Source organism: Cibotium barometz, chromosome 12, assembly GCF_041138505.1.
Source record: "Cibotium barometz isolate CiBa-2024 chromosome 12, ASM4113850v1, whole genome shotgun sequence".
Taxonomy (NCBI): Eukaryota; Viridiplantae; Streptophyta; class Polypodiopsida; order Cyatheales; family Cibotiaceae; genus Cibotium; species Cibotium barometz.
The window spans coordinates 13,348,533-13,373,805 of NC_141057.1; positions in this window are offsets into that span (position 1 = coordinate 13,348,533).

Below are 25,273 nucleotides of genomic sequence, written 5' to 3' on the forward strand. Positions count from 1 at the left end.
TATCTTGGGCACATTGTGTCTGCTGATGGAATTCGTGTTGACCCTAAGAAGATAGAAATCATTAGAACATGGCCTAGACCAAAGGACATTCATGAATTGAGATCTATAGAAGAAAAACTTTGCTTACAAAGTGCATTACTTAATTGAATTGTTGAAAAAGGTCAAAGTTTTCCATTAGATTGGCATGCATGAGAAATCATTTAATGCTCTTAAGTATGCACTTACACATGCACCTGTATTGACACTACTTGATTTTCTTACACCATTCTTTGTGGTAATACTGATGCTAGTGAATATAGAATTTGTGTTGTACTTATGCAAGACAATCATCATATTACCCTTGAGAGTAGGAAATTGAAACAATCTAAGATTAATTATAGCACTCAACAAAGAATCAAACATTTACTTTCACAACCTTTGATTTCTAATAGGCATATTGAGTGGGAATATTTTACTCAAATTTTTCAGTGAGCTATTCAATACACTCTTGGAGGTGAAAATGTTGTGGCTGATGCTTTAAGTAGAAGACCTAGCATTAATAGCAAAAGGAACCTATGAAAATGATTCTAACTTTTATGATGCATATAATAAAATGAAGGATAATGATTGGTTTCCACATTTAGATTACTCATATGATGATGGATTTCTATTCTTCCAAAAGAAATTGTGCATCACTCAACCATTTAGGCAAGTCATCATTGAAGAATCTCATCAACCCCCTTATGTTGGACATAGAGATGTCTCTTCTACTTTTCAAATTGTTACTCTAGATATTTCTTTTGGCCTAACATTCATCGTGACGTTGCAAAATTTATTTTTGAATGTGTTATATGTCAAAAGATAAAGAGTCATAAAGAAAATAAATTTGGATTTCTTATGCCTTTACCTAATGAACCTTGGGAACAAATAAGCATGGATTTCGTTTCTAGTTTTCCTTTGAATACTAGCAAGAATGACATGATTTGGACTATTATTGATAGATTTAGAAAACAGGCTTATTTCATTGCTTGCAAAAAGACATTGGTTGCTTATCAACTTGCACATATGTTCATTAAACAAGTGTTTGTGCATCATGGATTACCAAAGATTATTGCCTCTGATAGACATAAAAAGTTTTGTAGTGAGTTTTGGACTACATTGTTTGACAATCTTGGTACAAAACATGATTTTTCTATTGCTTTTCATCATGAGTTAAATGGTTAAACTGAAGTTACAAATAGCACCATTCTTTATTTGCTTAGATCCTATGTTTCATCTCAACTTAAGCAGTGGGACAAGTATTTATATATTTTATAATTTGTACATAACAACCATCCTCATACTGCTACCAAGAAAGCACCTTTTGAGATAGTCTGGTATGCCCTTGGAGTTGTTGACAAATCAAGGACCCAGTTTTAGAGGCCATATTGTAGAAGAGCTTATGCAAAAATTGCACATTACACATAGGTTTTCAACCCCTTATTATTCACAATGTAATGGGCTAGTTGAAAGATTCAATGGTGGGGAGTTGTGTACAATGTAAACCAAATGTCTGGAAGAACGTCCCAAGCAATGGGACTTACATGTATCTTCAACCCTATGGGCCTACACAACAACTGTGAGAACAGCTATATAATTTTCACCATACCACCTACTTTTTGGAAAAGAAGCCCTGATGCCCACTAAAGTGGAAATCCCTAGTCTGCAATTTCTATTAAAACATTACAAGAAAGACATAGATAAATATAAAGAGAGATTTATGGATCTTCAGGAGCTGCAGTTGGCAAGGGAAGAGGCTTTGGATCACTACATCTAACTGAGCAATAGGAGGGTTGAGCTGTTCAATGAGACAGTGAAGGATAAAGGCACTAAGGAGGGGGATCTAAGATAATAGCAAATTGGATAACACTTTTTTGTTGAAATTTGAGCAATGTGATGAGCTATGGTGGATCAAACACTAGAATCAACATCATTAACAAAGTGATTAGCAAATAATTAAGATGTAATTAGTGGGTAATTAACAAATAGATTAATGTAGGCATGGATACTCAAAAACCAGCAAATTCTCATTAGGGCAATGCCTCAATTTATAGAGTTTACATCAAGCATCAAATCCCACTGATTTCTCCATGATTCACTCCACCTCTTTTCCTTGATTCTCTTCACCTCTTCACTTTTCCCAGAATATCTCCACACTTCCTAAATCTTCTCATGCTACCCTTTATTCTCTCCCAGTAGATTCTTCTCACCTTTTCACAGGTTCTTTCACATTTACATCTTCTCTTTTACAGCCTCTAACCAAGGGCTTGTTCCCGCACACACCCTATTCACTTGTATTTTCAACACCGCCCCTCAAGTGAATACTCCTGGAACACCTAGACCCTATACCAAGTTTGCCTCCCCTTACTTGATAGTCCGCGACTAGTGCCTACACCTCCCCTCAAGTTATCTTAGCACACATGGACCCTGTATCAAGTTTCTCTCTTACTTGATAGACTGCGACCAGTGCCTCGAGTCCCTAAACTCATAGTCCTTGACACTCTCTCTCTATATATGTGTCCAAGGCTTACTGTAGTTGCCCGCGACCTTGACTAAAGTGCTTACACATACATCTATCTACCACGTGGCTACATCATTGGTGGCTCAGAGGTGGTTTTACTTTGTTGGGGCAGGTTACATTGGGTTGTGGGGTCTCTCTCTCTCTCTCTCTCTCTCTCTCTCTCTCTCTCTCTCTCTCTCTCTCTGAGATTTTCACATGGCTCCTCACTCTTTGGAGCCTCATATCTTCTCTTTTCTTCAGTCTTCTTGTCGTGGCAGCTTCTCTCCACGCGTCCATGTCTTCTTTTAGTTTTCTTGGGGCAGCTTCTCTTCTCGTGTGGCAGCTTCTCTTCTTGTGTCCATGTCTTCCTTCAATGCTTCCTCTAGATCTTCTTGGTGTGGATCTTCTTCTTGGAAAGAGATATTCTTCTTCTTTCATGGTTGGGGCCATGAGCTTGTCCGTCAGGTCTTTTTGCTCCAAGTGAGCAACATGTTCAAATGATTTGCTAACAGTTCCTTTGGGCTTTTGATGTTCATCTTGTGTCATTATGCAATGCAAACCTAAATTTATGCGGGAGGTCTTACCTCTTGCCTTATTCTGGACAAGGGCAGTGTCTGATCCCATATTTACACTGATGCAATGTGCCCAATACATAATGCGTACAGCATTCATTCTTATGCACATTCCAAATGCAACTCTGGCTATGAATAATCTTGAATTTGAGTGAGATTTACAAGCATTAACCAAGGGTTAAATGCAAAATGATGATTTTAAAGAAAACAAATCTGACAGTGATGGATAATCTGGTTACTTCCAAATTTCTATTCCCCAAAGGATCAAAACAAAACTACTTTCATTACACCATGGGGGTGCTTTCCATACAAGGTGATGCCCTTTGGGCTTACAAATGGACATGCTTCTTTCCAAAGATTTATGAACTTGGTGTTTGAGCCCTATTTGGGATCCTTCATCAAAGTGTTGTTCATAGATGATTTTTTAATCTATAATGGCAGATTAGTTCACTCTGAGAAGCTGAAGATGGCATTGAAAAGGTTGAATGAACTGGGTGGCGTTGAAAAGGTTGAATGAACTGGGTGGACAATTAAATCCTGACAAGTGTCGCTTACCTTAGGCCAAGGTAACCCTACTTGAAAATCTGGTTTCTGAGAATGGAATTGAGGCAAATCCTTCAAAAGTGGAAACTTTGCTACTGTTAGAGGCACCACAGAATGTGAAGTAGCTGATGACATTCACACATAAGGTGAGATACCTGGCTAGATTCATTTATCTTCTATCTCACACTTTATACCCATTTGCAACAAGCATCCCAAAGGGATCCCTTTGTGTGGCAAGCCAAGGAAGAGGAAGCTTTTCAAGTTAAGGAAATTCTGAACACACTACTAGTTATTATTTGTGCCCCAAGAGTGGAGTAAGGAATTCTTTGTAAATCCTAGTGTAGGAGAAGATGCCATAGGTGTGGTATTATTGTGCAGGAAGGAAGAGAGCCATAGGTGTAGGAGAAGATGCCATAGGTGTAGTACTATTGCAGCAAGGAAGAGAGCATTCTTATATGAGGGCAATAGATTTTGTGAGTAGAACAAAGATAGTTAGAGAGAAAGGACTTATTATGAGGCAAATCTTGTAATGGTGGCTCTAGTGTTTGCCTTAAGAAAATTTAGGTCTTACTTACTTCATAAGAGTTTCACTATATTGACACATTACTCTTTATTTCCCCATTTGATTCAATCAAAATTTCCATCAAAGAGATTGTCTAAATGGCTGGTTGAGTTGCAAGAGTTCCAATTCACTTGCATAGTGGAGGATAGTACAAGGGCTACATTGGCAGATATTTTGACATACAGATAGAATCCTTTAGTATATTGAGGGAAGAGACATTGATGAAGAAGAAGGTACCCGAGTGGAAAGATCCTGAAAGCAGATCTGTCCAATGCTTTTACTCTATTTTTTGATAGATCCTTTAAGAGAAGCTCAGGGTTAGCCAATGGAGGGATTGTTTTGTTAAACCCAGGAGGTACATTAGTATATCAAGAAGGTATTAAGTTGCAAGTGTAGACCAATAATGAAGCTGAGTATGCCACTTTAGAATATGGACTCCAACAATGTCTTAAGAGAAGGATTAGCACACTTATCTCATCAAAGAAAACACCTTATTGGTCATTAGACAACTTCAAATTGTCTGGAAGGCTAAGAATCCCAAGTAGGAGTGGTGCTTTCAAATAAGAAGGATGCTGCAAAAACTTCAAGAGGTCTAGATAAAACATGTGAAGAGGGAAACAAAACCAGGCTGCATATACATTAGCCAGAGGGGGGTTAGGCAAGGAATTAGGTGCATATGCCATGACTATAACCTACCCTAGTTATGTTGGCAGAGAGGGATTACATGAAGTTGAAGAGTTTTTGCACGCAGGTCTGGTACCTTCAAGTTGAAGAGTTTTTGCACACAGGTCTGGTACCTTCAAGTTTATCCAGAAAACATAACTATGGTTTCATAAAAGGAGGGCTCTGTAATACAGTATTGTTAATGATCAATTGTACATAAAGGGCAAGAATTTGGTTCTAATAAGGGTCCCAACCAGAGAAGAGATCTTTGCCATAATGTCTTCATGTCATGAAAGGGGTATGTGGAGGGAACTTTTCCTTGAAGTTAACTTTAAGAAAGATTCTTACTGCAGGTTATGTGTGGCCCAGTTTGAGGAAGGATGCCTACCATTGGTGCAGAAGCTATGAGCCATGTCAAAGATAAGGGAGGGAGTGTTGCACCATGAGTTGAGAAAAACTATTATTTCATATGGAGCTTTTGAGAAATGGGGTTTAGATGCAATTGATCCTCTACCCACAACTGCCACGGGTAGGACCTACATCTTAATTAGAGTGGATTACTTAACCAAGTGGTGTGTAAAAAGCATTACTGATAAGGAAGTGGCCAAGTTTGTCTTTGAGGATATCTATCCAAGATTTGGTATGCCCTTGGAGTTGTTGACAGATCAAGGACCCGAAGAGATTATGCAGAAATTGCACATTACACCTTGGAGTTGTTGACAGATCAAGGACCCGAAGAGATTATGCAGAAATTGCACATTACACACAAGTTTTCAACCCCTTATTATCCACAATGTAATGGGCTGGTTGAAAGGTTGAATGGGGAGTTGTGTACAATGTTAACCAAATGTCTCAAAGAACATCGCAAGTAATGGGACTTACATGTATCTTCAGCTCTGTGGGCCTATTCGACAACTGTGAGAACATCTAGATAGATTTTTCACCATATCACCTAGTTTTTGGGAAAGAAGCCCTGATGCCCATTGAAGTGGAAATCCCCAGTCTATAATTTCTGTTAAAACATCATGAGAAAGACATAGATGAATATAAAGAGAGATTGTTGGATCTTTAGGAGCTGTAGCTGGCAAGGGAAGAGGCTTTGGATCACTACATTGCCCATTGAAGTGGAAATCCCCAGTTTGCAATTTATGTTAAAACATCATGAGAAAGACATAGATGAATATAAAGAGAGATTGTTGGATCTTTAGGAGCTATAGCTCGCAAGGGAAGAGGCTTTGGATCACTACATCCAATTGAGTAATAGTAGGGCGGAGCTGTTCAATGAGACAATGAAGGATAAAGGCATTAAAAGGAGGGGGATTTGGTACAATAGCAAATTGGATAACACTTTCCAGACAAATTTTCAAATCAAATGGGAAGGTCCTTTCAAAGTTGTGCACATTTATAAGAATGGAACTTACTAGCTGGGAGATGTGGATGATCAACTTCATTCAAAGAGAGTAAATGGCTACAAATTAAAGCCATATTGGTGCAAAGTCATGACAGTCTAGAAAGATTCAGAGACATTAGGTAAAGGCTTAGTTGATGATGAAACTACTGTAAAAGAGCATGAAGAAGTTTTTTGGGAGCTAGATGTATTGTTTACTAAAGATTATTTTAAAGAATCCATAGCCAGTGTGGTTGAAATGAATGCTTCAAGCATGGGGGGTTTGGGAAAAGATGATAGGTTTTTTTATGGCCAAGGGGATATGCTGTATGAATATGCTCACCCAACCCCAACAAAAGAAAATAATACATTAGATTGGATCAAAAACATTAGGAAACATAGGATCTTGCATGGGTAGATGTGCATTGGTAACTTGTTGTAATAAGTTGATGTTAAGACTGTTGCATGGTGATTAGCCCGATAGGATTGGATAGGCTAGGTGAGAATATGCATGGACATAGAGCATAGTTAGTAAGGGTTGATACTGAGTCAGCCAGACATCAGAAAGGTTAGAAAGCTATGTTGGGACCTTATTCTAATCTATTTGAGTTGAAAGGGTTGATTCTGAGTCAGCCAAACATCAAAAAAGTCAAAAAGTTATGCTAGGACGTTATTCTAATCTATTTGAGTTGAAAGGGAGTGATTCTGAGGTACAGCTGCTGCTGACAGTTTTGGATATATCTAAGGACAATTATCAGAAGGCTTGATTATCTTACAGGGTATTTGTGTCAGCAGTTTGACACTGGTGGTCAGCTATAGTTTTTGAGGCTTGGTTCTGGTTGTGTTTAAGTGCTTTGAGGTCCCTGTGGTGTTAGCTAACTCGAAGGAAAGATTTTATGTGTGTCAGTTAGGTCAACTAGGTTAGTTGGGTGGGAACAGCCCTTCGGAAGGTAGCTGTGGGTTTATAATAGTCAGCAGAGAGCTTGGGAGGTGATATCTTGTTAGGTTGAGAGGTCTTTGAGGGTTTTTAGTTGTCAGAGGACATTTTGGGGGGTTTCAAATTAACTATAGACTTCAGAAACAGACAGCTCTGTGGTGACAAAATTTCAAGGCAAAACTCTGTAGGAGGAAGGTGAAGAAAAGGTCAGAGGAGGGTTAACAGGATAGTCAGGAAGGTCTACAGAGTGTGTCTATAAGTCTGCGGACACTGGAGGAGCAATCGGATACTAGAGGACCAATTTTGGACTAGAGTAACCCTTCGATTCTGGAAGCAAAAGACAAATAGAAACTGACTTGTCTATGGTAGCCAGGAGAGTTTATGGTCAAACAATGATCAACTGAGGGCAACTACTTAGTTTTGAGAGGCTTTAGGACAAGGATTTAAGGCGAGCGGACAGTGGAGGACACTTTGGGACTCTAGAGAGTAGATTGATAGGATACAAAGAGACGACTTCGGTGGTAGAATCTGAGCACTTCTACGTCAAAGCTACATATGAGTTTAGTCAGCTGAGCTATGGTCAGGAGAGGCTGTTAGGTGGTAGATTAGAGTCATTGGAAGTAGGAGCTAACCTTAGAGGACTTTTTGAGTCAGCTTCTGGATTGATTTAGGAGGTTGGGAGGGTATTGAAGAATCCCACTAGGGCAGTTGAGGACCAAAGAATAGTGACTGGGTATTCTGGTGCCTTCTTGTATTGTTATTTTTGATGGGTTGTGGTGCTTGTGCTAGACTCCTCTCATGGTGGTGTACTTCAGACGGAGCTATATAGGTTAGTATCTCTTGAAGCCATCAACATGGCAGAGGTCACCGGGGGAAGTTTCCCGTGCATGTGCTATAAATGAACCAACTTTGGAAATGGCTGAAGAAGAGCGTGCCACCATCTATGTGGCGGTAGAGAATCAAGGTCCTTATGAGTAATTTGGTGTTATTCAAACCCTAGTTGCTCATCATGGTGGTAAGATATTCCAACTTTTCGAAATTGATTACGTACAGTGCCCATTCATTTCTTTCTCCAAGGTGTTTACGGAAATTAAACGTGGATCAAAAACCAACTAGGAAAATGGTTGTAGAGCTGGCTAATGGGAAGAAAGTAGTATCTCACCACTCTATAGGAAACCTTGATTTTGAATTGGGTAGTGAACAAACTCATGGCCATTTTAAAGTCCTACCATTCAGCATTTATGATGGGATCCTTGGGATGGACTGGTTAGTCGCAAACAATGCTAGTATTCACTGTAACCAGGGGAGTATTACTTTTAAAAATAAGCATAGCCAAGTAGTACTAATTCAGGGGAAGATAGGTAAATCAAAGTCTAGGGTAGTCAAAGCAAAACATCTTCTCAAGGAAGCAAAACATCTTCTCAAGGAAGCACATAAGGGACAACAAGTTTTCCTTGTCAAGCTCAACAAAGCTGTAGAACCCAGTAAAGAATCAGAACCCTCTTGGCTCCAAGAATTCTTTGATATCTTTCTTGATGAGCTTACATGACTACCACCCCCTCAACCATGAGATTGAGCTAATTCCTAGTGCTCAATCTGTCTTCAAAAGACCCTATAATTTGTCTATCCCTGAAGCCATTGAGCTCAAGGAGCAACTTCGCCATGCATTAGTGAAGAAAGATAAAGGATGCTATTTTTTCCCTTGTTTTGAAAATATCAAATCTCTTGTAAAATTGTTGCTTTCTCAGAAAGATAATGTGGTTTCTCATATCTTATAAGGTTGGATTGAATTATTATGTTGTTATCTTGCGCTTAAATTAAAGTACAAGTACATCCTCTCCCTGCCTTGATGCTAATCTCGTTGTTGTGCTTGTGTAGTCGGGCAGGGATGTCAATGATCGAACCAGGGTATCCCTCATACCATTGTAGAACTCACCAGTTTGGTGAGAACTATGGATGTTGCCTACTTCTATGGGCCCAAGCTAGTGCAGTAAATAAGTCCACCACCCTAACGCATAGACATCCCTCTGAGGAGTGAGAGGATTAAGCAATGGAGCCTGAGAGGGCGCAGGCCGACTTGAGTCCTCGTCGGCTACCAACAATGACGAGGTGTATAGTCCCATAGTGTAAAGACTCACCCTAACCCTCCTTGAAACACATCCAAAAAGAGATTACGTAGTGAGCTACAACTGTCATGAGGATCTTTCCAATGGCTCGTAACCTTTGAGGTCTCCAAGCTCTATAACTCCTTGAGAAGCAATTCCATTGTGCCTCCCTGCGAGCATTGTCATACTGCCGCGTTGCACTACGGGTACTCGTCCCTCCTCTCACCTCACTTCACTCACACACACACACTGTAAGATTCCTCCCCCCAGCCTTCATGATGTCCAGTATCTTCCCCTGTAATTCATTCCCTTCTTCAGAAATATAAAAGATCTTGTTTCTACCTATTTTGGCCTAGAGAGAGAAAATATTCTAATGAGTTAATATTCAGATTTTAAATATTTTTGGATAGAAAAATACCTCATCTTATTAAAATAAGTTTCCCTGAAATAGAAGTTCAAAAAGATTTTCAGAAGGTGCATTAGAAATTAAGTATAATCTGTTCAAGAGGCATTATCCTAGGGGTGAAGATTTTTTTGAAATTTTAAATTAAGGTTCCTATGGACCAATAAGATTCATCCAAATGTAGGGAGGAGATAAATGAAGAAATAAAAGAAAAATCTCTCAAAAATGAGTAAATACTCACATAAGATGAAGAGTTGACTAAGGACAAGGTTAATAGTTAAAAAAGAGAGATATTTAGAAGTAATGATGTATTTTTGACACCTCTACATGGGAGAATTCCCCTCATGAAGAGGGCACCTATTTTACATGCTTGAATGAGTTTTAAACTCCCAAATAATGGGATATTTTTATCTCTCCTCTCTCCCGTTTCAACTAGATCCAAAAAGTGAGCAAAACTGACCTAAAAATGGTCAAAAATTGACCAAACTGATCTGGAAAATTCTAGAATCAGTTTGCTTGGTTAGAGGCTCACTTTTTCCTATAAATAGAAGCCCTCCCATTTGTTGAAACTTAATAGTGTTGTATGCACTGTTACTCTGCTCCTCCCAAGCCAAGAACTGTGAATTTATTAATAATTCACTAGTTTTTGACATTTCCCTCTTCCAAAGATTAGTGGCCACTCTTGTTACAAACAAGAGTTGAACCCTCAAACCATCAAGCCAAAGGAAAGCTCTAAGAAATTATGTAAGTAGAGATTCTTGTATTTTTCTTTATTGATTTTATGTTTTTCTAATGTTTATGATTGTTTGACGTGATAAATGGATGTTATGCCTTGATCAAAAGGCTTTTCCCCTCTCTCTTCTTAGAATAAACCCTTCTTTATCCTAGTTAAGTGAAAATTATTGGAATTAAACTTTTATAATGTTTTCTCTTTTATAAGTGAATTTTGATTAGTATAGATTACTTTAAATCAATTAGAGTTAATTTTTAAGATAAAATTAAGTAGGAAAATTTGAAAAATGGTCAGCCATACAAAGGAGATTATGGTAAAATTTTTGAAAATAAGAATTATCTTTTATTATGCTAAAAGAGTAATTCCTATCAATTCTATACTCTAAAAGTGTCATTTTCATGCATAGATGATGCATATTGATTATTATTATTTTTATACATAAAGAAATAATTTTCTTTTATTATGAAAGTGTTACTTTCATCAAAATAGATTTTTATGCATAAAGAAATAATTTTCTTTTATTATGAAAGTGTTACTTTCATCAAAATGGATTTTTAGGCATAAAAGATTATTTTTTTATTATAAAAGTGTTACTTTTATCATATTTGATTTTCATGCATAGAAGTATGCATAAAAGATTTTTTTTTATAAAAGTGTTACTTTTATCATATTTGATTTTCATGCATGGAAGTATGCATAAAAGATTATTATTTTTTAATTATAAAAGTGTTACTTTTATCATATTTGAATTTCATGCATAGAGGTATGCGCATAAAAGATTATTTTTTTATTATAAAAGTGTTACTTTTATCATATTTGATTTTCATGCATAGAAGTAGGCATAAAAGATTATTATTTTTAATTATAAAAGTGTTACTTTTATCATATTTGAATTTCATGCATAGAGGTATACATAAAAGATTATTTTTTTATTATAAAAGTGTTAGTTTTATCATATTTGATTTTCATGCATAGAAGTATACATAAAAGATTTTTTTATTATTATAAAAGTGTTACTTTTATCACATTTGATTTTCATGCATAGGAGTATGCATAAAAGATTATTTTTTTTATTATAAAAGTGTTACTTTTATCATAATTGATTTTTATGCATAAATGGGTGCATAAAAGATATTTTTTTAATACTAAAAGTGTGATTTTCATCATAAATGATTTTATGCATAAATTAGATGCAGAAAAGAAATTATTTTATATTAAAAGTGTGATTTTCATCATATGCATAATCATATGCATAAAAGATATTTTTTATATTAAAAGAGTGATTTTCATCATAAATGATTTTATGCATAAATAGGATACATAAGAAAATTTCTTTTATTCTAAAAGTGTAATTCCTACTAAATTGGATTTATGCATGGAAAGATGCATAAAGAAATCTATTTTTAGTTCAAAAGAGTTATTTTCGTCAATTTTGATTTTATACATAGGAAGATGCATTAAAGAATTGATTTTCTATTCAAAAGTGTCATTCTCATTTAAAATGAATTTATGCATAGAAAGATGCATAAAAGATTGATTTTTATTTCGAAAGTGTTAAAATGGAATTTCTGCATAAATAGAAGCGTAAAGAAATCTATTCAAAAATGAGAATTCTCTTGTATTCTATAAATAGATATGAGGATGTGAAACGAATCAGATAGATGGAAATGAACGATGAATAGATAGAGATGTATGTATGTGAAAGAATGGATGTAGTTATATGTATGTGAAAGAAATGATGTAGATATGGAATGTGGATGTGGATGTATGTGAATGTGAATGAGGATGTGGAATGTGGATATGGATGTATGGATGCGGATGTAGATGTATGAATGTGAGTGGGGATGTGAAGGTATGAATGTAGATGTGGATGTATGAATGTGAATGTAGATGTGGATGTATGAATGTGGATGTAGATGTGAATGTACGAATGTGAATGTGGATGTGAATGTATGAATGTGGATGTGAAAATGGATGTATGAATGTGGATGTGAAAATGGATGTATGGATGTGGATGTGGAAATGGATGTATGGATGTGGATGTGGACATATGAATGCGAATATATATGTGAATGGATATGAAGTCGATATGAATGAATGGATGAGATGCGATGTCAAGTGAATCAGAATGTGAAATGAATAATATAATATGTGAACGAATGAGATGTAATGAGAAATGGATGTGATGACGTAATGTAAATTAAGAAAGATAGGAATGGATGTTATGCGAAGTGAATGAATCTGATGTGATGAGATGGAAAATGATGTATCTGGTCAAAATGGATACACATATGATTTGGATTTGGATTAAGTAATATGGATTGATGTGGAACAATCTGGAAAGATGTGAGTTCATTATTGAAACTGTATTTGTAAACTGTTTGGCAAATGACTGTTTTATGTCAAAGATGCTGGGGAAGCATTTTGACTGTCTTGAGTATGTGGCCGTAGAGACCTACCTGATAAAGTTGCAATAGCTCATGGAGAGTCAACGGAGAACATCTCGCGTAGCAAGGTCGGCCGAGGTCTTGACTAGCCTCGATTCGATTTAAATGGTGAGCTTCCGGTACGGTGGATGAGGGACCAAGGAAGTGGCCTATGAGTGAAGCGTTAGGTGACCTGCGAAGGATCCTAGAGGGTGCTGACCATACGGTGCTCGGGCTCTGGGTCGCCGAAGATACCCACACGTGCGTCGTGGAAGATATTGGAATAAGGAGTAAGAGATGTTTTCTGAAACCGAGCATGGATCCTTGCTGGTCCTTAACGGATGAGTCCATGGCACTTTTATATGGATCTGTTGGTTGATCTTGCTGATCTTCCATGGAGATTCCATTTTGTTATGTGAATATATTACCGGTTACTATGAGCTAGGAACTATCGAAAAGGCCCCTGAGTGAACAGGTGGTGAGCGTTCTGGTTGCCAATGATGCCATAAGTACATCGATGAATGAATGATTGGAAATATGGATTCAACCATAGATTTTGAGGATTGTGATCAGTGACATAATGGTTTCATGAAAGGATTGTTTTAAAGTTAGCTGATGCGGAGAAAAAGGCAATTTCATATTGGGTGTGTAAGTGGTGTGACTAGTTTTATGTTTGCATGAACTTCTGACTAGGGAGCCTGGGAACTCTTTTCCCTAGTACCCGGGACAAAACCTAACCAAATTCTAAATTGGATCCCATCACTACAGTGGTTGGGTGGTTGGCTAACCCATAGGACTGGATGGGGTTAAGCTGGACTGATGGTCCGTAAATCGAGACTCAATTTCTGTTTGGTTCGATAGACGAAGTAAATCCCGGACAAAAATTATTCTATGGAAAAAGGATCAACGGCTGTGCCTCTCGATGAGGAAAAAAGCGTTGGTCTCTATGATCCAAGTGCAATCTGTCCCTTGAATCTGACTATGGAACTTACGAGTTCGGTCACATCAGATTAGTTAAGTAAGGCTTTTGACTATGTTAGGGAAAAGTTATTCTGGTGGAATCGCCCGTGCTTTCCGGGCAAGAGAAGTTTTTTCGAGTTCGGTTTGGAAGAATCGAGGAATTAATCACCTGTCCGGATATCCATGGGCGAGGCCTCGAGTGTGGGACCCTGCCCCACGCAAGATGTGCTACTTTCGCTCTGCTAGCACCCCGAATCCGTTGCGCGGTGGGGACAGGGATCTCACAGTTGGTATTAGAGCTATTTGGCTAATGAGGATCAACTGAGAAGCCAAATATGTCAAAAATTTATCAAGAGGCACTAAAAGGTTGTAATTGTGTGATAAAATTCATATTATTTGATATTCAAACTGAAATTCATAAATTGGTAATTGGGTCTTCAGACAGAAGTACCGCAATTGTATGGAATCCCTGACTTGCTTGAGGCCTAGACATGATGGTATTTATCTTATAGTTCCAAGAACCATGACTACCCGTATATACCGAGGGTATACCTGTAACTCTTTACTGGCTATATATACGAGTAAATCTAAGACTTGAAATTATAAGCATTAATGCTATCCAGTTGATGAATTCGAATCTGGTTGATATGATTTTTAAATTCTGGTTGAGAACTGATGAGTTGAATTGGATTCTGATTGAAAAATGATGATCCCTGAAAATTGGTTGAAATGTAATAAGCTGAGCGAAACCGCAATGAGAATGAATGGAACGAGTCCCTGTGATGATGTTCTTAACTAGAATGACGTTAATGACTTGAGCCAATCATTATGAGATTAGTGGATTGTGCTGACAGATTACTACTGTTAACTTTTGATTAGTGGATCAAGTTAAGGGACGATAAATTAAAACTCTAAAAAATTAAAATCTCCATGGAGGACTGTTCAGATGGAAAAATTCAATCTAATGGACCATTATTGTGATAAAGACATTAATGAGATATTTTGGATGAATTATTAACTGATAATGCATTCTATATGAGTATCTTTATCCCTTGATTCTGTGGGGAGCTGACCTATTTAGAGAATCCCGGAATCAGTTGAATAAAAAATCAGATTGAATCTTAAATAAAGAGAGTTAACAAGAGTTTTCGTATTGATAGGAACATGGATCGAGGTCGTCGTGGTAGAAATGTTAACCCCCAACTTAATGAAGAAGAGCTCAACCTAGATGTTCGTAAAACTCTTCATAGTTCGCGGCCTGGACCTTTCAAGGGTGAAGGGGAAAACTTGGGCGAGACTGTGGAGAAGTGGATCGAATCAATGGAAGAATACTTCGATTGTCATCGAGTACAATGAGAAGAGCAAAATGGCTCTTGCAAGGCTAAAGATAGTGGAGACAGCTAGGGTGGCATGGAGAAACCATTGCAAGACAAACTGTCTCGACTGAAATACCCAAACGTGGACCGATCTCAAGGCTTACCTCTCAGAAAGAGATTTTGTCCCCCAGGCTTTCTTGAAATTAAGATGAATGAGTTCTTGGAACTAAAGCAGGAAAACCGGATAATTGAAGCATACCATCAGGCTTTTGCCCTTCTCCTTAAATATTCCTCTCAATTGGATGAAGAGCAGCTGATGGCTAGGTTCATTTGGGGAATGAACGAGCCATTAGATACTTTAGTCAAGAATGCCAAACCTATTTCCATGGCCGAAGCAGTTCGGATGGTGGCGAAGGATTTCGCCAAAGCCTTTGACGTCAAAGTCCCGCCAAAGCCAACACTATCACCTTTCAAAAGGTTTTTATTCCCCAAAGATGATTCCAACATTCCTCCGCCTAAGAGATATCAGGGACAAACCCCGGATACGGGAAGTTCCAAAAAAATGGAAGAAATGTCCTTTTCTCGAAACTCAATCCCCTGGATTTCAACTTCAGAAGTTCCACCCTCGCACAAGAGTGAAATGCTATAACTGTCAAGGATTTGGACATCGCAGCATGGATTGCCCAACTCCTTTTAGATCGAGGTTTTCAGGGCAAGAATATCAGGGATCAAGATTCCAGACTCCAGCCCCTTCCGTCCAGAGTAATCACGGATATCCGCCAAAATCAGGGAAGTCCCAGAGGTAGACTCTCTATCCAACCTGCAGTTTCAACCCAAAGTAATGCAAGACCTCCACCTCAGAATAGGGAAAGTCAAAGAGAGTTGTTCCCAAATCGGCCATCCACTTCCAAAGCAGTAACGCTGGAAGTGATTGAAGAAGAAGAAGATGATGAAAAAGATCATACTCCACCTGCGAGATAAGGACATCTCGCGTTTTTAAAGTGGTATAGAATGTAAGATTCCTCCCCCCAGCCCTCATGATGTCCAGTATCTTCCCCTCTGTAATTCATTCCCTTCTTCAGAAATATAAAAGATCTTGTTTCTACCTATTTTGGCCTAGAGAGAGAAAATATTCTAGTGAGATAATATTCAAATTTTAAATATTTTTGGATAGAAAAATACCTCATCTTATTAAAATAAGTTTCCCGCAAACAAAAGTTCAAAAAGATTTTCAAAAAGTGCATTAGAAATGAAGTATAATCTGTCAACAGGCATTATCCTAGGGGTGAAGATTTTTTTGAAATTTTAAATTAAGGTTCCTATGGACCAATAAGATTCATCCAAATGTAGGGAGGAGATAAATGAAGAAATAAAAGAAAAATCCCCCAAAAATGAGTAAGTACTCACATAAGATGAAGAGTTGACTAAGGACAAGGTTAATAGTTAAAAAAGGGAGATATTTAGAAGTAATGATGCATTTTTGACACCTCTGCATGGGGGAATTCCCCTCATGAAGAGGGCACCTATTTCACATGCTTGAATGAGTGTTAAACTCCCAAATAATGGGATATTTTTATCTCTCCTCTCTCCTGTTTCAACTAGATCCAAAAAGTGAGCAAAACTGACCTAAAAATGGTCAAAAATTGACCAAACTGATCTGGAAAATTCTAGAATCAGTTTGCTTGGTTAGAGGCTCACTTTTTCCTATAAATAGAAGCCCTCCCATTTGTTTAAACTTAATAGTGTTGTATGCACTGTTACTCTGCTCCTCCCAAGCCAAGAACTGTGAATTTATTAATAATTCACTAGTTTTTGACATTTCCCTCTTCCAAAGATTGGTGGCCACTCTTGTTACAAACAAGAGTTGAACCCTCAAACCATCAAGCTAAAGGAAAGCTCCAAGAAATTATGTAAGTAGAGATTCTTGTATTTTTCTTTATTGATTTTATGTTTTTCTAATGTTTATGATTGTTTGAAGTGATAAGTGGATGTTATGCCTTGATCGAAAGGCTTTTCCACTCTCTCTTCTTAGAATCAACCCTTCTTTATCCTAATTAAGTGAAAATTATTTGAATTAAACTTTTTATAATGTTTTCTCTTTTATAAGTGAATTTTGATTAGTATAGATTACTTTAAATCAATAAGAGTTAAATTTTAAGACAAAATTAAGTAGGAAAATTTAAAAAATGGTCAGCCATATAAAGGAGGATATGGCAAAATTTTTGGAAATAAGAATTATCTTTTATTATGCTAAAAGAGTAATTCCTATCAATTCTATACTCTAAAAGTGTCATTTTCCTGCACAGATGATGCATATTGATTATTATTATTTTTATACATAAAGGAATAATTTTCTTTTATTATGAAAGTGTTACTTTCATCAAAATAGATTTTTATGCATAAAGGAATAATTTTCTTTTATTATGAAAGTGTTACTTTCATCAAAATGAATTTTTAGGCATAAAAGATTTTTTTTTAATTATAAAAGTGTTACTTTTATCATATTTGATTTTCATGCATAGAAGTATGCATAAAAGATTTTTTTTTTTATAAAAGTGTTACTTTTATCATATTTGATTTTCATGCATGGAAGTATGCATAAAAGATTTTTAGGCATAAAAGATTATTTTTTTTATAAAAGTGTTACTTTTATCATATTTGATTTTCATGCACGGAAGTATGCATAAAAGATTTTTTTTAAATTATGAAAGTGTTACTTTTATCATATTTGAATTTCATGCATAGAGGTATGCGCATAAAAGATTATTTTTTTAATTATAAAAGTGTTACTTTTATCATATTTAATTTTCATGCATCGAAGTATGCATAAAAGATTATTATTTTTAATTATAAAAGTGTTACTTTTATCATATTTGAATTTCATGCATAGAGGTATGCATAAAAGATTATTATTTTTATTATAAAAGTGTTACTTTTATCATATTTGATTTTCATGCATAGAAGTATGCATAAAAGATTATTTTTTTTATTATAAAAGTGTTACTTTTATCACATTTGATTTTCATGCATAGAAGTATGCATAAAAGATTTTTTTTAATTATAAAAGTGTTACTTTTATCATAATTGATTTTTATGCATAAATGGGTGCATAAAAGATATATTTTTTTATACTAAAAGTGTGATTTTCATCATAAATGATTTTATGCATAAATTAGATGCATAAAAGAAATTATTTTATATTAAAAGTGTGATTTTCATCATAAAAGATTTTATGCATAAATTAGATGCATAAAAGAAATTATTTTATATTAAAAGAGTGATTTTCATCATATGCATAATCATATGCATAAAAGTTATTTTTTATATTAAAAGAGTGATTTTCATCATAAATGATTTTATGCATAAATAGGATGCATAAGAAAAATTCTTTTATTCTAAAAGTGTAATTCCTACTAAATTGGATTTATGCATGGAAAGATGCATAAAGAAATCTATGTTTAGTTCAAAAGAGTTATTTTCGTCAATTTTGATTTTATACATAGGAATATGCATTAAAGAATTGATTTTCTATTCAAAAGTGTCATTCTCATTTAAAATGAATTTATACGTAGGAAGATGCATAAAAGATTGATTTTTATTTCGAAAGTGTTATTCTCCTTAAAATGGAATTTATGCATAAAGAGAAGCGTAAAGAAATCTATTCAAAAATGAGAATTCTCTTGTATTCTATAAATAGATATGAGGATGTGAAACGAATCAGATAGATGGAAATGAACGATGAATAGATGGAGATGTATGTATGTGAAAGAATGGATGTAGTTATATGTATGTGAAAGAAATGATATAGATATGGAATGTGGATGTATGTATGTGAAAGAAATGATGTAGATATGGAATGTGGATGTGGATGTATGTGAATGTGAATGAGGATGTGGATGTGGATGTATGTGAATGTGAATGAGGATGTGGAATGTGGATATGGATGTATGAATGCGGATGTAGATATATGAATGTGAGTGGGGATGTGAAGGTATGAATGTAGATGTGGATGTATGAATGTGAATGTAGATGTGGATGTATGAATGTGGATGTAGATGTGAATGTACGAATGTGAATGTGGATGTGAATGTATGAATGTGGATGTGGATGTGAAAATGGATGTATGGATGTGGATGTGGACATATGAATGCGAATATGTATGTGAATGGATATGAAGTCGATATGAACGAATGGATGAGATGAGATGTCAAGTGAATCAGAATGTGAAATGAATAATAGAATATGTGAACGAATGAGATGTAATGAGAAATGGATGTGATAACGTAATGTAAATTAAGAAAGATAGGAATCGATGTTATGCGAAGTGAATGAATCTGATGTGATGAGATGGAAAATGATGTATCTGGTCAAAATGGATACACATATGATTTGGATTTGGATTAAGTAATATGGATTGATGTGGAACAATCTGGAAAGATGTGAGTTCATTATTGAAACTGTATTTGTAAACTATTTAGCAAATGACTGTTTTATGTCAAAGATGCTGGGGAAGCATTTTGACTGTCTTGAGTATGTGGCCGTAGAGACCTACCTGATAAAGTTGCAATAGCTCACGGAGAGTCAACGGAGGACGTCTCGCGTAGCAAGGTCGACCGAGGTCTTGACTAGCCTCGATTCGATTTAAATGGTGAGCTTCTGGTACGGTGGATGAGGGACCAAGGAAGCGGCCTATGAGTGAAGCGTTAGGTGACCTACGAAGGATCCTAAAGGGTGCTGACCATACGGTGCTCGGGCTCTGGGTCGCCGAAGATACCCACATGTGCGTCGTGGAAGATATTGGAATAAGGAGTAAGAGATGTTTTCTGAAACCGGGCATGGATCTGGTTGATTGACCTTGTTGGTTCTCAACGGATGAGTCCTTCTGCCCAATAATAATCTGGAATGCTCTTTTCATTGAGCATCGCCCTCGCCACATCACAAATGACTCTATTCTTTCTCTCAATAACACCATTTTGCTGAGGTGTATACCTGCAAGTTAATTGCCTTCTTATGCCATGCTTTCTTAAGAAATGCTCAAAAGCATGTGAGGTGTATTCACCACCTCCATCTCTCCTCAAACATTTTATCCAAGAGCCATATTGCTTCTCTACAAAAGCTTTGAAATCCATAAACTTTCCCAACACTTTTCTCTCTAAGAAAGTAAATCCAAGTCATTCTGCTGAAATCATCAATGAATGTCACATAATATAAGCTATCTTTGATGGATGGGTTTTGTGCAAGACCCCATACATTGCTATGAACTATCTCAAGTGGCCTGCTACTCATGTTGCCTTCTCTAGGAAACAGCAACCTCTCTGCTTTCCAAACTGACAGGCATCAGAAACATGCATATTCCCATCATACTTGAATCTAGGCAGCCCACTAACAATGCCTCTTGCCTGCATGTTCTTTAACCTTTGTATATTCACATGCCCAATCCTTTTATGCCACATGTCAATGTCTTGTACCACATTTTTGCTTTTAGAGAACATGGCTGATTTCAACTCAGGAATCCCAGCATCTAGCTTAAATAACGGCCTTCTTTCTTGCCTTTGGCAATGACTCTACATCCATTTTTGAAATCCTCAACGAAGCAACCATGCTCGTTGAAACGAACCTGTAAACCTTGTTCCACCATTTGACCAACTAAGGCCAAAATTTTTGTAATAGAAGGCACATACAAGACATCTGCCATAGACTTTGTTTCACCATTGTGCATAACCAATGGTACACTTCCAACATGTGTGATAGCATGTTGGGTATCATCTCCTGTCTCCACATAGCCTTTCACATCCATAGGCTTCATATGCTCAAACCATTCAACATGACAAGTCATATGGTTTGATGCTCTAGAGTCCATATACCTAGTGTCATCACTTTCAGCATTTGTCTCATCATAGATCCCACAACATGTTTCATGGCAAACAAGTGATTTACGCTGCCATCATTACTACTTGATGCATAATTTCCACCATGTTGTGCATAATGTCCACCATGTTGTGCTCTACCCCCTCTCAAATCATTTTGTTTGTGGAAACAATCACGTGCCATATGACCAAATTTCCCACAGTAATGGCATGCCACATTTTGCATAGATGTTTATTGGCCTTGCCAACGTCCTCTACCACCACGAGGATTACCTCTGCCTCTTTGAGGTGTATATCCGCGACCACCTCTAGCACCATATGTAGGCTAAAAATTCTATTGTGGTGACCTGTCCTGCCATCTGCGACCATTACCACGGCCACGTGATGCAAATCTCCCCCTGCCTCTAAATCCTCTTTGTGAATAGAAAGCCTGATTTTTGCCATTATCATCATGGCTAGTAGATGCATCATGAAAGGAGTCACTGAGTTTGATTTCCTCAACAAGCAAGAGTGAAACCAACTCATCAAAGTTTGGTAAACCTGTACTCCGAACTGAGATGGATGTATCAAAAGACTTATACTCCTTGCCAAGACCACGCAAGGTAATGTCTACCAAATCATCATCAAGCATGATGGGGGCATTGATTGTTGCCAATGCATCTGCATACTTCTTTATCTCTTGTACATAATCATGGATGCTCCTTCCTTTCCGTTTCACATTATGAATCTGTTGTCGCAAAACTGAGGCTTGCGAGCACTAGTGTCTGCATCAAACAGTTTTACCAATGTATCCCATGCATCCTTGGGATTCTCATCATCATGTATATGTATGAGTATAGCATCCGAGATACATATAGAACAGATAATGCAAAACTTTGTATGCTCTTTCTGACCATTGCTTATGAGCTATAACCTGTTGCTGTGTAGGTTGTTGGGGTAGTTCCGACTCTGGCTCCGCACCTGTAAAATAAGGTTCCAAAAACCTTTTCCCTTCAGAAAGCTTTTGATCATGTACTTCCATGCCTGGAAGTTCTTCCTATCCAAATTTTCACCCTCATGGATTGTCTGACATATTTGCTCAATGCAAATGCAAATTTTCACCCTCAATTTGTACTGGATTGTCTGACATATTTGCTTAATGCAAATGCACCTTCCTCCGCACACGTCCAAATCTGTAAACAAGCCTTCCTCAGCTCAACCACACTCTAATAAGTGTTCTAGATACTCCAAAGTAGTCAACAAACTTCACTTTTGATGTAGAAAATCAAACTGATTGCATCCAAAATGAACTGGGATACGCAGTCCAAGGTACCCTATTTTAGCGCACTTTCCAAGGCTTCAAATTGTAATGTAGTGGTTCAATCAAGTGTGAACTTGCATTGACACCTAAACAAGCTCAATGTTGCATATCAACACCAACCAAGGTGTGTACATACCAATTTTGTCAAACCGCCTTCTCTGTTTTGAGAAAAACTAATAAAGACCAATAGTAAAATGGCTTTAATTTCTTCAATGCTTGTCCAAATTGGGAGACCAAGCATTTATTAGCTTAGGAGTTATGTCCACTAACTCCATGTAAAAGGAATTAGACCAATTGTTTAAGATGAGAGAGTAATTAGTCGATTAATCACACTCTATTTCACCAATCACAATAGATAGCCTGCTTAATCAGCTCATTTCCAGCTCCATAATTCATAATTGCTCCAACCAATCATATATCAACCTTCTCACTTGTGTGAATCACAAATTTGCTAAGCCAATTTTGGAATTTATCAAACACAACACTTGATTTGTGGCCTCCACTTAGCAAATAGGTGAAAAGGTACTCTGTTTCTGTATATCAGGCTGCGCCGCCTGCTGTAGAGGGAGTTTGGGATGTTTGTAGTGTCAATTGAGAGTATATATGATTGCCTAACACAGCAAGGCATGTGCCCATCAATTGAGTAATTTTTGCCAAAGTAGCTCTAATTTCATCCACCAAGTGACTCTTTTTCTCTGTTTAATGAGAGCTTCAAAAACAGTAATTTTTTAATCACTCAAATGCATCATACTTGCTTCAAATTCACTGTAGGGCTTGCACATGAGTTGCCAATACATTCCCATTTGCCATGTACATGTTTCTTTGTCAGATTTGCATCTATTTTCACAATACATCACCGCTTCCAAGCTCCAATGGAAAGCTTGCAAAAAACCAGAATTTTTTTTTACTTTGGGCAACCCTAATTTGCCTTGTTTATGCTTGAATCACCTGTAATCCGCTCAAGGGTGTTTAGTAGTCCTTACCCGATAGGCCAAGAGCTCAGATCTGATAGAAATCGGTGTTCTCCAAGCTTCACAGCGCATCAATGGCAAGCTTCACAGCTTCTTCTCCCTCTTCTCTCACTCACTCATAAACCCTAATAGAGAGCACTAGGCTCTGATACCAAGATGAAAAACAGGTAGAGGGAGAGGAGACACACACAGGAGTAAACCCTAATGTATATTGCAAACCCTAACCATAGAGAGAAGCCATCTCCCTTCTCACACTATGCATAAAGCCATAATCCATAATACACAACACACACTATGTGTTGTGTCCACACTCAGCTAACCCTAGCTAATGTCCACACACTATGACCAGCTGGACGCGGTCATTTATGTCTCACACATGCTGCTACCTAACATGCCAGCACATAGCACAGCTGGCACACATCGACATCGAGCTTGAATCTCAACACTTCCCTCGCTCGAAAGGCACGAGCGATTCTGCCATGGGAAAAATCTTCTAACGGGGGAATTAATCTAACGACTCGAGTCAAAATCTTAACTAGTTAAACTCATCCGAACTTGAAGTCACATGGCCAGATCAAAGAAGAGACTTGGAGTTGGTCCATAGAATAATCGCTTTTTTCCTCCTTTAACGAGGCACAACCACCACTGATTCCCTCCTCCCACAGAACAAAGGTCTTCTCAGGACTTAATCTAACTAACGTAACTATTCGTATCTTAATTGTTTTGTACGAATCCCCTGATCCAACCTAACCCCAACCGCCCCATGGGTTAGCCAACCACCCGAACACTATATTGGTGGGATTCCCTTATAAAGATTTGGTTATGTTTTGCCCGGGTACCAAGGAAAAGAGTTCCCAAGCCCCCTTGCTGGCTTTCAAGCAAAATTTAAAGTAGGCATACCACGTACACACCCGATATGAAATTACCATTTCTAAACAGATTTGACTGTCTTTAAAACAGATTCGACTTTAAAACAATCCTTCAATGAAAATCATAATATTATTGATCATCATCCTCCAAAATTCTGAGTCCATTGTATTACAAAATGTGTCCTCTGGACTCTCCGTTGAAGACCAGCTGGCCAACCAACGAGATCCAATATCAAAATTTGATTCACAAAAGTCATTCTTCTTAGTCATCCAAATCTTCCTCGATGCATAAAAATAAATTTAACTAAAATTTCTCTTAAAATTGAATAAAAATGTTCATTAATCCAAATATGACAAGAATTCCACTTTTTCCATTTAAATGATTGAATTCCAAATATGATGGGAATTCCTCTTTTATCATTTAAATTTATTCATGCATAAAATAATTTATCTAAAATTCTTCTTTAATTTTAAATAAAATATCCATTATTTTAATATTCTAAATTTTCTCTTTCTCCATTAGAATACATGGATCTCCATTATCACGGGAATTCCTCTTTTATCATAAAAATAAAATTACTTAAAAATCCTCTTTTTTTTAAATTAAATTTTAATGCATAAACATTAAAAATTAATATTACATTTTTATGATGAGAATTATTCATTTAACATAGGATGACTAATCCTAGAATATGGTAGGAAGTCCTCTTTTTACATTATGCCTAAAAATCATTTATGTGTTAATTTCTAAAATTTTGCCATAGCTCCACTGCTATTACTGATAATTTTCAATACACTTATGATAGATTAACTATCAATAGATCTAAATTCAATTTATGGATCTTAATCATAATTTTATTATAATTGATGTAACATGAAAGTATTAAAAAACCATTTCTTTAGCCTCTAGCTTGACCAGTATAGAGTTTGATTTTATAATTGAGAATTGCTCCATGAGAAGCATCATTTGAATAGAGAATTGGTCATAGAAATGACCATTCTTTGGGGGAGAGAGAGAGATATACTTAAAAAACATTCTAATTAAGCATAAATGTAAACTTTTTGTGATTAATCATTAGAATTCTTTGGAAAAAACCATTCATTTGAATACTTCTCAAGCTTGAGAGGGGTTGAGAAGTGA